This window comes from Schistocerca cancellata, chromosome 1 (genome assembly GCF_023864275.1).
Source record: "Schistocerca cancellata isolate TAMUIC-IGC-003103 chromosome 1, iqSchCanc2.1, whole genome shotgun sequence".
NCBI lineage: Eukaryota > Metazoa > Arthropoda > Insecta > Orthoptera > Acrididae > Schistocerca > Schistocerca cancellata.
Window position 1 is genome coordinate 845,714,959 of NC_064626.1, and position 13,463 is coordinate 845,728,421.

Here is a 13,463-nt window from a genome sequence, read left to right on the forward strand (position 1 = left end):
AAGGCTGAATTTCTTATTGTCTGAAATAAGTACTATTTGGCTACGGTGACGACGCTCCGGCCATCAGCTCGAGCGGCGCCGGACCGTCGGTTAGCGAGGTGGTGCAAAGGACTGGTCAGAGCAGGAACAAGGCGGGCAATTCCAAGCTCGTTAAAGGGACAGCGAAGGACAGGGTGTTTGGCCAGTGCTAAGAACTGTTACTTTTGAAAGTGAAAGAATACCCTAATATTAGAGACTCAATAGTAATTCAACAGCTCTTCGTAGAATTAATCTGAGTACACCAAAATCACCAAGCAGTAATAGCGCTTCTACTGAAATACTGGTGTCTTCGAGATCTCCAATAATATGGAAGTTAGCTTTTTAATGTGAGACTAATAGAAAGTTTAACCGTGAGTGCTAAGCGCGATCTCGACAGACACCGTATCAGTTTGTAGCTTTGAACTCTTAACTGCCGGCCGTGAACGCTACAAAGCCAGCATCAATCTAGAATTAAGTTATAACACAGGCTTAGTGCACACCAGGGTCAGATCATCGTGTCCTGCACTTGAATCCAGCACAACACTTTCATCATGAATCAGTCATGCATTCTGGTTGTTAATTATTTCTCTAAAGTGCGAAACCATGCTATTAATGACTTACAGTAAACTCTCGACTGTCCGCGTTAATTGGAGACATGAAAACCGTGGGTAATCGGATTCCGTGATAAACCATAATCACATTACACAGTAATGTAATACAATTGTTCGAAAACAAAAATTAATTACAATATCTTACTGACAATCATTTACTAATTTTTATAATAAATTATGCTGTAAGCATTACAGCATACGAGAAAATTCGGTGCCAACAAAGAATATAGTACGATGCAATTTCACATTAAGTTACACTACTGTGAAACAAAGTGCAGTGGGAGAAATACGCCGCGAACAATCCGTAAAGCGGATAATCTGCCCGCTGATAAACGGTATTTATAAGAGATAATTGAATGTAATGTATGTTGACTCGTATCGTTCGAAAGAACTGAACTTCTATACAGGGTGGTCCATTGATCGTGACCGGGCCAAATATCTCACGAAAAAACTGCAAAGAACGAAAAAACTGCAAAGAACGAAAAAAACTGCAAAGAACGAAAAAACTACAAAGAACGAAAAAACTACAAAGAACGAAAAAACTACAACGAACGAAAAAACTACAACGAACGAAAAAACTACAACGAACGAAAAAACTACAAAGAACGAAAACTACAAAGAACAAAAACTACAAAGAACGAAAACTACAAAGAATGAAACTTGTCTAGCTTGAAAGGGGAAACCAGATGGCGCTACCATAGGTCAAAAGGATATCAACTGCTTTTTTTAAAAAAAAGGAACCCACATTTTTTATTATATATTCGTATAGTACATAAAGAAATATGATTGTTTTAGATGGACCACTTTTTCGCTTTGTGACAGATGGCGCTGTGATAGTCACAAAAATATGGTTCACAGCCGGCCGGAGTGGCCGTGCGGTTTTAGGCGCTACAGTCTGGAACCGGGTGACCGCTACGGTCGCAGTTTCGAATCCTGCCTCGGGCATGGCTGTGTGTGATGTCCTTAGGTTAGTTAAGTTTAATTAGGTCTAAGTTCTAGGCGACTGATGACCTCAGAAGTTAAGTCGCGTAGTGCTCAGAGCAATTTGAGCCATATGGTTCATAATTTTGGACGAACAGTTGGTAACAGGTAGGTTTTTTAAATAAAAATAGAGAACGTAGGTAAGTTTGAACATTTTATTTCGGTTGTTCCAATGTGATGCATGTACCTTTGTGAACTTATAATTTCTGAGAACGCATGCTGTTTCTGCGTAATTACCTGTAAATACCACATTAATGCAATAAATGCACAAAATGATGTCCGCCAACCTCAATGCATTTGGCAATACGTGTAACGACGTTCCTCTCAACAGCGAGTAGTTCGCCTTCCGTAATGTTCGCACATGCATTGACAATGCGCTGACGCATGTTGTCAGGCGTTGTCGGTGGATCGCGATAGCAAATATCCTTTAACTTTCCCCACACAAAGAAATCCGAGGACGTCAGATCTGGTGAACGTGCGGGCTATGGTATGGTGCTTCGACGACAAATCCACGTGGCGGGAAATATGCTATTAGATACCGATTCAACCGCACGCGAGCTATGTGCCGGACATCCATCATGCCGGAAGTACATCACCATTCTGTCTTGCAGTGAACATCTTGGGTAACATCGGTAGAACATTACGTAGGAAATCAGCATACACTGCACCATTTAGATTGCCCTCGATAAAATGGAGGCCAATTATCCTTCCTCCCATAATGCCGCACCATACATCAACCCGCCGAGGTCGCTGATGTTCCACTTGTCGCAGCCATCGTGGATTTCCCGTTGCCCGATAGTGCATATTATGCCGGTTTACGTTACCGCTGTTGGTCAATGACGCTTCGTCGCTAAATAGAACGTGTTCAAAAAATCTGTCATCATCCCGTAATATCTCTTGTGCCCAGTGGCAGAACTGTACACGACGTCCAAAGTCGTCGCCATGCGATTCCTGGTGCATAGAAATATGGCACGGGTGCAATCGATGTTAATGTAGCATTCTCAACACCGACGTTTCTGAGATTCCCGGTTCTCGCGCAATTTGTCTGCTACTGATGTGAGTATTAGCCGCGACAGCAGCTAAAACACCTGCTTGGGAATCATCATTGGTTGGCGTTTCACATGTGTCTGAACACTTCCTGTTTCCTTAAATAACGGCGGACGGTCCGGACACTTGGATGATGTCGTCCAGGATACCGAGCAGCATATATAGCACACGCCCGTTGGGCATTTTGATCACAATAGCCGTACATCAACACGATGTCGACCTTTTCCGCAATTGGTAAACGGTCCATTAGATGGGTAATGTATCACGAAGCAAACACCGTCCGCACTGGCGGAATGTTACGTGATACCAAGTAATTATACGTTTCTGCCTATTACAGCGCCATGTATCACAAAGCGAAAAAGTGGTCCAACTAAAACATTCATATTTCTTTACGTATTACACGAATATGTAATAAAAAATGGGGGTTGCTATTTAAAAAACGCAGTTGATATCCGTTTCACCTATGGCAGTGCCATCTAGCGGGCCAACCATAGCGCCATCTGGTTTCCCCCTTCAAGCTAGACGAGTTTCGTTCTTTGTAGTTTTTTCGTTTGATGCTTATTTCGTGAGGTATTTGGCCGGGTAACTATCAATGGAACACCCTGTATAGTGTAAATACTTTTCCTTGTAATGTATATAATTTAAATATTTTCTTTGTAATAGTATAAGCCAATTGTGTTGACGCATTTTATTAAGCTTTCCATTTTATTAAGCATTCGATTTAAGAAAGACTGTCTGTTTGAAGTAACACATAATTTAGCCCACTGACGTGGACCACTACTATACGGTGTGAACATTAATAAAATCGACAAACTGAACGGACGGATTGCTAACTGGAAACGGAAGAAAAAAAAATGACCTATGAACACGTGTCCGGAAATGCATCGTTGCAGGAGTATATGTCACTGACGAATGACATTTCCTCTGACCACGGGCCGTGTGTTCCTTGTGTGTTGCAGGCTGTGTGACTGAGGCAATGTACTGTAAGCAGAAGACATTCCGGTATTCATCTCGGGAACACGCCGAGATGGTGTTTGTGTACGGCCAAGCAGGTGGAAACAGTCCAGAAACAGCACGGCTATGTCAAAACAAGTACCCTCACGGACACCAATTGGGCGTTAGTGTGATCGTGGGGCCTTCCAGACAGACGTACGTACAGGAAGGCGCTGTATTGTGCTTACACCAGATTTTAGGACCTGGTTCCACAGGATATTGAGACGAACCGTAGTACAATCTCCTGGCAAGTGGTCCGCTAATATGATGTAAGCCAAAGTACAGTTATGTGTAACCTTCATGTCAACTGCTATATCACCTGTAATCCCATGGAGGCTACTTTAAATATATGTTGTAACATGAATGCGATGCAGCTCTGTACTATGTTGCGGGCCGATTTGCTGTCGTTGCACGCACAGCGTGCATTTTCGGAGACATATTCGTAAGACCTTTTCCTCCATTTCCAGTCAGGAATCCGTACCTACAGTCTGTCGATTTTATTAGTGTTCACCCTGTGTAATGTCCGAGTGCTGTGTTCTTGCGTCGCTAGTTTCATCAGATTCTGTAGAAGCAGTTGCAGTCAGTGACTGGTTAGATGTAGAGGTACTTTTATTCAGTGCCGAAAAACATCTTGTATGCACTCGGGAGGACGACGGTTCAATCCCGCGTCCGGCCATCCTGATTTAGGTTTTCCGTGATTTTCCTACATCGGTCCAGGCAAATGTCGGGATGGTTTCTCTGAAAGGGCACGGCCGACTTCCTTCTCCGTCCTTCCCTAATCCGATGAGACCGACGACTTCGCTGTTTGGTCTCTTTCCCCCAAAAAACGCAACCCCATCTTGTATGACGACTGACACAGATACAAAAGAAAAAACTGGACTGATATTGCAAATTCGAATATGTTCAGAACTTGCGGTCGCCTTCAGAGTAGACTCAATTTAAGTCCAGAAACGTCTGCGTGGGTTATTTTCATAGCGCATAACGTATCTGCTTGTTGTCTTCCGTAAGACAGAACAGTAGAACCACTGGTTTTGCCTGCTACTCCAGTCAGTGAAGGAAAAGCAGGGGAAAAATTCGTATAGTCGCAAATATTTGTACAGTGTTTGGTGGGAGTACCATGAATAATATGCTAGAAATCCTGACCTGTGGAGTGTGAGCGTGTGAGCATGAGTGCGTTTAAAGATCACTTTTTTATGTTGTACTTGATAAACTCGGAAACGAACGTTTCCCAGTACATAATTAAACTGCGTTTTTCTCTAGGTCTAATAGTTTCCACGTTTTAGGGAGTGGAGAGATCGTGGATTATTAAAGATGGTGTTTTAACGGCACAAAATTAACGTTTGTTGTTAAATAACGTGAGTTAAAAGAAATAATAAATGTGTGTACCGTGTCTTGGTGCAGTGCAGCCGTATTAAGGGATAAATTGCGTTCTGCAGGTGTAACAGGGTGGTGGCAGGAGGGGGAAGGGAAGCGTTTGGAGAGTGGACGCGTGACGAAAGATCGATCGCCGGATTGTGGTCATGCAGCTCCCTCCTTCGTAGTTCTCCGAACTGAAGAGCGAGCAATCGATTCCCACCTCTCTCTACTCCACTCCGTCCCTAGAAACAACTACAAGATGTTTCACAAACTTATACAGACCCTCCCATAGCGAGCAGTATGATTCAGAGGCGACGCAGTGCGCAGACATCCATGGGGGTGTTTATTTTCCTCAAAGTGCGTTAACACTAGGTGGAATAAAAATATGAGCTACTAATAATAATGATGCAATAAACTCATACTGATAGAATCTACGTAAATCTCTGCACATTGTTCTACACTGCCAGAGGGGAAATGGATTCTTAGTCATCCTGTATGGCAGCTGTAGATTCCTACCTCGAAAGGCGACTTCCTCCACCACCAGCGCTGTTCGCTTTTTCTTTTCCAGACGAGATCAGCCCCTCCCCTCCTCCCTCCCCCCCCCCCCCCGGAATTTTCTGTTCAGTTCTCTTATGTGAGTAGGCAAAACGACTTCACTAACATTGTATTTATATATAGGAGTTTTTTCAGTTTATTAAGTGAATATTTATTTGCAGTTTTTAAGTGAGATGCTACGTAAAACAAAGCTAAACTGCTGAAGTTGCTAACTATCTACCACATTAAGTCCCTCCCCCAAGAGTAACATGCTGCCAATACACATTCGACAATGTCGGTTTAGTTGTCTCCAATGTCATTGGCTGGAATACTTTTCATAACCTTAGGAGTATCAAATGCGTCACCCCATCCACAGCTTTCCCAACATCTCAAGAGGCGCAGAAGCTAATAATGGCTCCCAGTGCATCAGAAGTAGGTCACCTAAATGTTACGGAATTTAGGATATTTGAACATAAGTCAAGGAATGTATTACAGCTGATAAGTGTTCTACACTCCTGGAAATGGAAAAAAGAACACATTGACACCGGTGTGTCAGACCCACCATACTTGCTCCGGACACTGCGAGAGGGCTGTACAAGCAATGATCACACGCACGGCACAGCGGACACACCAGGAACCGCGGTGTTGGCCGTCGAATGGCGCTAGCTGCGCAGCATTTGTGCACCGCCGCCGTCAGTGTCAGCCAGTTTGCCGTGGCATACGGAGCTCCATCGCAGTCTTTAACACTGGTAGCATGCCGCGACACCGTGGACATGAACCGTATGTGCAGTTGACGGACTTTCAGCGAGGGCGTATAGTGGGCATGCGGGAGGCCGGGTGGACGTACCGCCGAATTGCTCAACACGTGGGGCGTGAGGTCTCCACAGTACATCGATGTTGTCGCCAGTGGTCGGCGGAAGGTGCACGTGCCCGTCGACCTGGGACCGGACCGCAGCGACGCACGGATGCACGCCAAGACCGTAGGATCCTACGCAGTGCCGTAGGGGACCGCACCGCCACTTCCCAGCAAATTAGGGACACTGTTGCTCCTGGGGTATCGGCGAGGACCATTCGCAACAGTCTCCATGAAGCTGGGCTACGGTCCCGCACTCCGTTAGGCCGTCTTCCGCTCACGCCCCTACATCGTGCAGCCCGCCTCCAGTGGTGTCGCGACAGGCGTGAATGGAGGGACGAATGGAGACGTGTCGTCTTCAGCGATGAGAGTCGCTTCTGCCTTGGTGCCAATGATGGTCGTATGCGTGTTTGGCGCCGTGCAGGTGAGCGCCACAATCAGGACTGCATACGACCGAGGCACACAGGGCCAACACCCGGCATCATGGTGTGGGGAGCGATCTCCTACACTGGCCGTACACCACTGGTGATCGTCGAGGGGACACTGAATAGTGCACGGTACATCCAAACCGTCATCGAACCCATCGTTCTACCATTCCTAGACCGGCAAGGGAACTTGCTGTTCCAACAGGACAATGCACGTCCGCATGTATCCCGTGCCACCCAACGTGCTCTAGAAGGTGTAAGTCAACTACCCTGGCCAGCAAGATCTCCGGATCTGTCCCCCATTGAGCATGTTTGGGACTGGATGAAGCGTCGTCTCACGCGATCTGCACGTCCAGCACGAACGCTGGTCCAACTGAGGCGCCAGGTGGAAATGGCATGGCAAGCCGTTCCACAGGACTACATCCAGCATCTCTACGATCGTCTCCATGGGAGAACAGCAGCCTGCATTGCTGCGAAAGGTGGATATACACTGTACTAGTGCCGACATTGTGCATGCTCTGTTGCCTGTGGCTATGTGCCTGTGGTTCTGTCAGTGTGATCATGTGATGTATCTGACCCCAGGAATGTGTCAATAAAGTTTCCCCTTCCTGGGACAATGAATTCACGGTGTTCTTATTTCAATTTCCAGGAGTGTAGATTTGAACATGGTAGATCCCAGTCCCTAAGACATTAATTCCTTCCTAGCAGGGCATAGCCAGTCGTGCAACTGTGTTAAATGGCTCCACTCACTGCAGTCGATTCTACAAGTGCTAGCAATTCCTGAATGGAAGAGATTGATGCAGTCCACTAGTAACACAATTAATGGTGAGAGAAGTGCAGTAACCATTTTGTCATTCTTTAATTCCCAACCGAGTGTCTACAACATGGTTACACGGCTTTACAGTACGCTGATAACAATAGACAGCAGCAAGATGCCACATTTATCACTTCAATCCCTTTTCAACACTACATAGGTTGGCAACAGCATCACATTTACAAAGGAAAGACTTCTCAGCTATTGTTTATACGAACGTATTTTACATAAAAGTTCACTCAACAACTTCAAATAAATACTCACTTAATGAACTGAAAATAACTTCAATACATAAACATGAGCTCACTGAACTCAACAAGTTTGCTTGTGTGGCCATCCTCTTCAGCAAGCATATAAATACTTGTTTTGTAAATAAAACTGCCTTTTCCTGCTGCTAGTAGGCAGTTTAAAAGTTAGTAGAACTAGCAGCAGGAAAAGGCAGTTTTATTTACAAAACAAATATTCACCGAACTTATTTTGTCTGCTCACATAAGAGACCTGGACAGGAAATGCTGGATACTTATAGTCTGTCCGTAACCTAAAAAGCGGCTCTCGTGGTGGGAAAAGTTGCCTTTCCCGGAAGAACGCTACAACAGCCATACAGTATGACTAAGAGTTTATTTCCCCCTAGCAGCGTAGAACAGTCTACAGAGATTTACGTAGATTCTGTTCATGTAAGTTCTTGCCTTAATATTGTTAGTAACCCTTATCTGCATTCCATGTAGTGTTAACGCACTTCGTGGCAAATAAACACCCTCCTGATTACCTGCATACTGCGTTGCTTGTGAATCATAAGGCACTCTACGGAAGAATCGGTATAGCTTTATGTAGTTTCTGATTGACAGCGGGGTAAAGCTAGGGAAGAATCGCCTGCTCGCTCTTCATTCTGCACCTCTATGAACGAGTGAACTGCATGACCACAATCCGGAGACCCACAATCCCAAGTGGGTCTACCCCCCATCCTCACCACCAATCTTCTCCTCCACTCCGTTACACCTTCAGAACACAATTTATCCTTATTCGGTTCTATTGTCTTATACGTCGTACACACATTTAATATTTGCTTTTAATCCCCTTCATTTAACAATAAATATTAATGTTATACCGTTACAATAGCATTTTTAGTAATTGCGTTTTTCTGTTCCATCAAACGTCATAACTATTAGCCCTAGAAAAAAATCTATAGGATATTTTTTGTAGGAAATTTAGTATAGTTCACTTTTTTCTGTACTTTCACGTTATTAAAAAAAACATAAGTGACCTTTAAATGCACCCCCATACTGACGCCCATACACCACAGGTCAGGATTTTTTAATATATTGGTCAGTCACTCCCTCCTACCACTGCACAAAAATTTGCGACTATATAAACTTTCTCTCCTGTTAGACATTTGTCTTCGTCGATTAGGTTATGCTTCCAGAGTGAAAAATTACGTGTGTAGTTAACATCCACTGCCGGTGAGCTGATAGATGATGATGAACACTGTCAGAGTGAAGCCGACCATTGTGGTCGAGCGCTTCTAGGCGCTTCAGTCGGGAACCGAGCTGCTGCTACGGTCGCAGGTTCGAATCCTGCCTCGGGCACGAGTGTGTGTGATGTCCTTAGGTTAGTTAGGTTTAAGTAGTTCTAAGTCTAGGGGACTGATGACCTCAGATGTTAAGTCCCATAGTGTTTAGAGCCATTTGAACAATTTGTCAGAGCTAAAGAACACAATTCAAGACTGAAAAACTTAAACGCCATGACATGTAGTTCCTTAGTAAAAATACGTTATTTCTTTTTGAAAACTTATGTATTTTGTCGACTGCTTAAAATTTAATCTTATTTTCTTTATTTTGTAAGTACGACATTGAAAAGTGGGCATGAAAGTATGTATAGGAGCAGTCAGTATGGGTTTGAGTTCAGTTAAGAAAAGAATAAGCCTACTATTACTTTACTGCCACTAACTGACTTGTCAACTTCTGTCTCCTATATATTTCAATGACTGTTACTTCACTGACGCTGCTGCTGTTATCTTGCAGTTGCCGGCCAGAATTCTGTGTCGTTTCCGAGTTTCACTTCATTAATCTATAATTAGTTTATCTTCAGACTATCTGTCTCAGCTTCCCAGTTGTCTCGTTTCGCTAAAATATTATAAATGCTAACAGTCGAAGCTCCAGACCGTAGAATGTTAACGGAATTCTGCATCTCTGATAAGTTCTACTGATGCTCACTAATCAGGAAATGTTAGTAAATAATCGATCCTTGTCCAGTGGAGTGTTTGTCACAAAACTGCAGTCTGTGGACACAGTTTTTATTGTTTCATACAGGGGTTTCTGTTGCTTTCTGCTATCAAGAACACATCTGGCAGAAATACCTACGCCGGCTCTCGGCGAAATACCACGAGGGAAAAAAAAAACCTGCAGTAACTTCTATGTTGCTATGATCTTCAGTCCAGAGACTGATTTTATGCAGCTCACCATACTAGTCTATCCTGTGCAAATCTTTCCATCTCAGCATCAATACTGCAACTTACATCAATTTGAACCCGTTACTGTATTGGAGACTCGGTCTCCCTCTGCAGTTCTTAACCACCACATTTCTCTCTCTTACCAAATTAACAGTTCCTTGATGTACCACGGTGCGTCATATTAACCGATCCCTTATTTTTGTCAAGTTGTGCCATATATTTTTTTTCTCCCTGTTCCATTCAAAACCTGCCCATCCATTTTTCAGCATTTCAAAGGCCTCTCTTCTCGTATGAACTGCTTATCGTCTATGCTTCACTTCGGAGAAGGCTACATTCCAGAGAAATACCTTTAGAAAAGACATCCAAACACTTAAGTTTATATCCGATACTGTCAAATTACTGTTTTTCAGAAATACTTTTCTTGCTCATTCCGGTGTGCATTTCATAGTACCACTACTTCGCCCTCATTAGTTTCTTTGCTGTCCAAATAACAAAACTCATCTACTATTTTTAGAGATTCTTTCCTAATATAATCCCCTCAGTATCACCTGAGTTATACAGTTACGTTAAATTAGCCTCGTTTCACTTTCGTTGAGTTCGCTTACAACCTTTTCTCGTAACATTAACCATTTCTTTCAACTAATATCCACGTCATTTGCCATTTCTGACAAGTACAATGTCGTCAGGAAATCCCAAAGTTTTTATTCCTTCTCCGTGGACTGTAATTCTGGTTCCAGATGACTCTTTGTTTACCTTTACTGCTTACGTAATGTACAAATCGAAGAAATCGGGGATAGGTTACAACCCTATCTCACTACCTTTTCAATTACTGCTTTCTTTTCATTTTCTCTGACTCTTGTAACTGCAGTACTTTGCAAATATGATTTATTAAGCTGAGAGTGCAGTAATATCCACACCTGTCAGCACCTGCCTTCTTTGTAATTGCAATTATTGCATTTTTAGTGACGTGTGATGGGCTTCTCCTGACTCAAAAATCTTGCTTACCTGGTGGATCAGTTTCGTCGTAGTCTCTCCCAAAGTTTGTATACTCATAAAGAAAGCAAAGCGACTCGGTAAAAGCTAGAGAGCCATTTTCAAATAATAGATATGATTCTTCCTATACGATTTTATGTAACTAATTATGTCAGTCTTGACTGTATTCTTTTAACTATCATCAGCGCATACGTGATACTGGAAATTTACATTATCCGCAAAACTGGGTGATCCGTCCGTTTCAGTTCTATTAAGTTTTGAGATAACCGCCATCCACATGTCAAACTGCTGTTGACTTCTTAGGTTCTTCGGCCGACGTTTGTTTGATGATTTTTCTGACGTTTCGCCAGCACGAGCATTTTCAAAGCTTCACCTTCCACTGCTGGCCGACGTACCCGAGACAGAAGCCAAAAGGCAGTTTGTCAACAAGCGACAACGAAAGCCTTAACATTTGTGTTCTCATTGTACCACACAATATTAGCAGTGAGCGTCTTTTCATTATATTATGGGTCATTATTTTGACATTCACTTGTGGATTGATGTTAGTCATAAAACAGCACATACATGGAAACCTGTACAGAATATATTTTTCATATGCGAGGGTTGGAACTTTAATAGTGGCAGCTATTCATTTACAGCTCGTACAAAATAGATACGTGCTTCAGAGTTTTACTGACCTTCAAAGTAGTCACCAGCATTGTGTATAACCCGTTGCCAGCGATGTAGAAGTCGTAGCGTACTCTTAGCACTGCCAATTTTGTTGATAGTTCAAGCGGCGCGATTTATTGCCCGACAAATTTGTAGCAGTTCTGAAGAGAATGCCGTGAAGTGTTTCCTTCAGTTCAGAAATCGAGTTGAACTCACGAGAGCTTCAGTCAGGGGAGTGCAGTAGGTGGTATAGCACTTAGCAGCCCCATCAGTCAAACAAATCAGTAACAGCTTGCACCGTACGTACTTGAGCATTGTCCTGTAATATAATGGTCAGGTCCTGCAGAAAGCGTCATCATTTCTGTCTCTATTATGTTCAGATTTGGAACACAACCTACGACCAGTTTAGAGACAGAAGTGATGACACTTTCTGCAGGACCTGACCATTATTTTGCAGGACAATGCTCAAGTACGTACAGTGCAAGCTGTTACTGATTTGTTTGACTGATAGGCGTAAGTGCTATACCACCTACTGCACTCCCCTGACTTAAGTCCTCGTGAGTTCAATTCGATTTCTAAACTGAAGGAAACACTTCACGGCATTCGCTTCAGAACTGCTACGAATTGTCAACACAACTGGCACTCCTAAGAGTATCCTACGACGTCCACATCGCTGGCAACGGGTTATAAACAATGCTGGTGACTACTCTAGGGGGCAGTAAAACTTTGAAACACGTATCTATTTTGTACGCGCTGTAAATAAATAGTTGCCAACCTTCGTATTTGCCGATTCATGATTCTGGAAAGGTAACTATGTTACCCACTCTATGATCAAGGACATTATAACACCAATTATTTATTTTATTTTGTAACATTATTTTCAAATGTGCAAGGATGTTAGTCTTACAGTCGATAACGATTAGGTAGTCAGCTGCACTGTTGCAATAAAATATATACTTAATGAATTCATGTAGACTGGGCTGTGAGTAGCAACCGTCCTGCACAGTCAGCACCATTCGGTCACAAGGAAGGAATCGAATTAAAATAATGAGCACACTTACCACATTAAAGCCAAACTGACCCTTAGGAAAATCAAGAGTATTCAGAATAATTTTGGAGTGGCGTTCCTAACGGAAGATAAATTAAAACTAGTCATGTGCAATATCGAATTATATCGACTGCAATTATTTGAGGTTTCAAGTATGTGTGATCCAGCCTACGTGATCCAGAACCCAATACCGTTAGACCTCCAACACTTCCCAGTTATTACTAAGCCATCTTCGATAAGAGCTTTAGTTTGAACGATGAGTGCTTTACTAAGCGTGATCTTATTGGAACTGATATGGCGTTGCCTTTCTCTGACCCTTTGAACTAAATTGCTTAGTCGGCTAATGCAGGAACTTAAATGTAATGGAATCCGAAATGCAAATATAGTTTTATCACGCCTCAACATGTTCCGTTGCTGATGACTTCTTAAAATCGCAGATCAGTTAAAACATACGCAAGTATACGAATGAATATTGGTGAGGATTCAACTAGATCTGTCAGGAACGCTGGGACTGGATCAGAGCATATTAAAATGAGAAATGTAAAACTAATGACGGAATTCTATTACCTTCCATTAATGATGTTACACCAAAGTGTATAATGAAAAAAAAATAGCCTTACGGATTGATTCTTCAATATACTGATGTTATAAAAGTTTTTTCATTACAATAAATTTCATATTGTGAATAGCAGATGC

General features: G+C 42.9%; 1 protein-coding gene across 1 annotated transcript in view; it reads right to left on the reverse strand.

Moving 5' to 3' along the window:
- LOC126162453 (cytochrome P450 306a1) overlaps positions 1 to 13,463 on the reverse strand; it is a 421,350-nt gene that overhangs the window by 324,701 nt on the left and 83,186 nt on the right. The gene's annotated exons all lie outside the window — the stretch shown is intronic.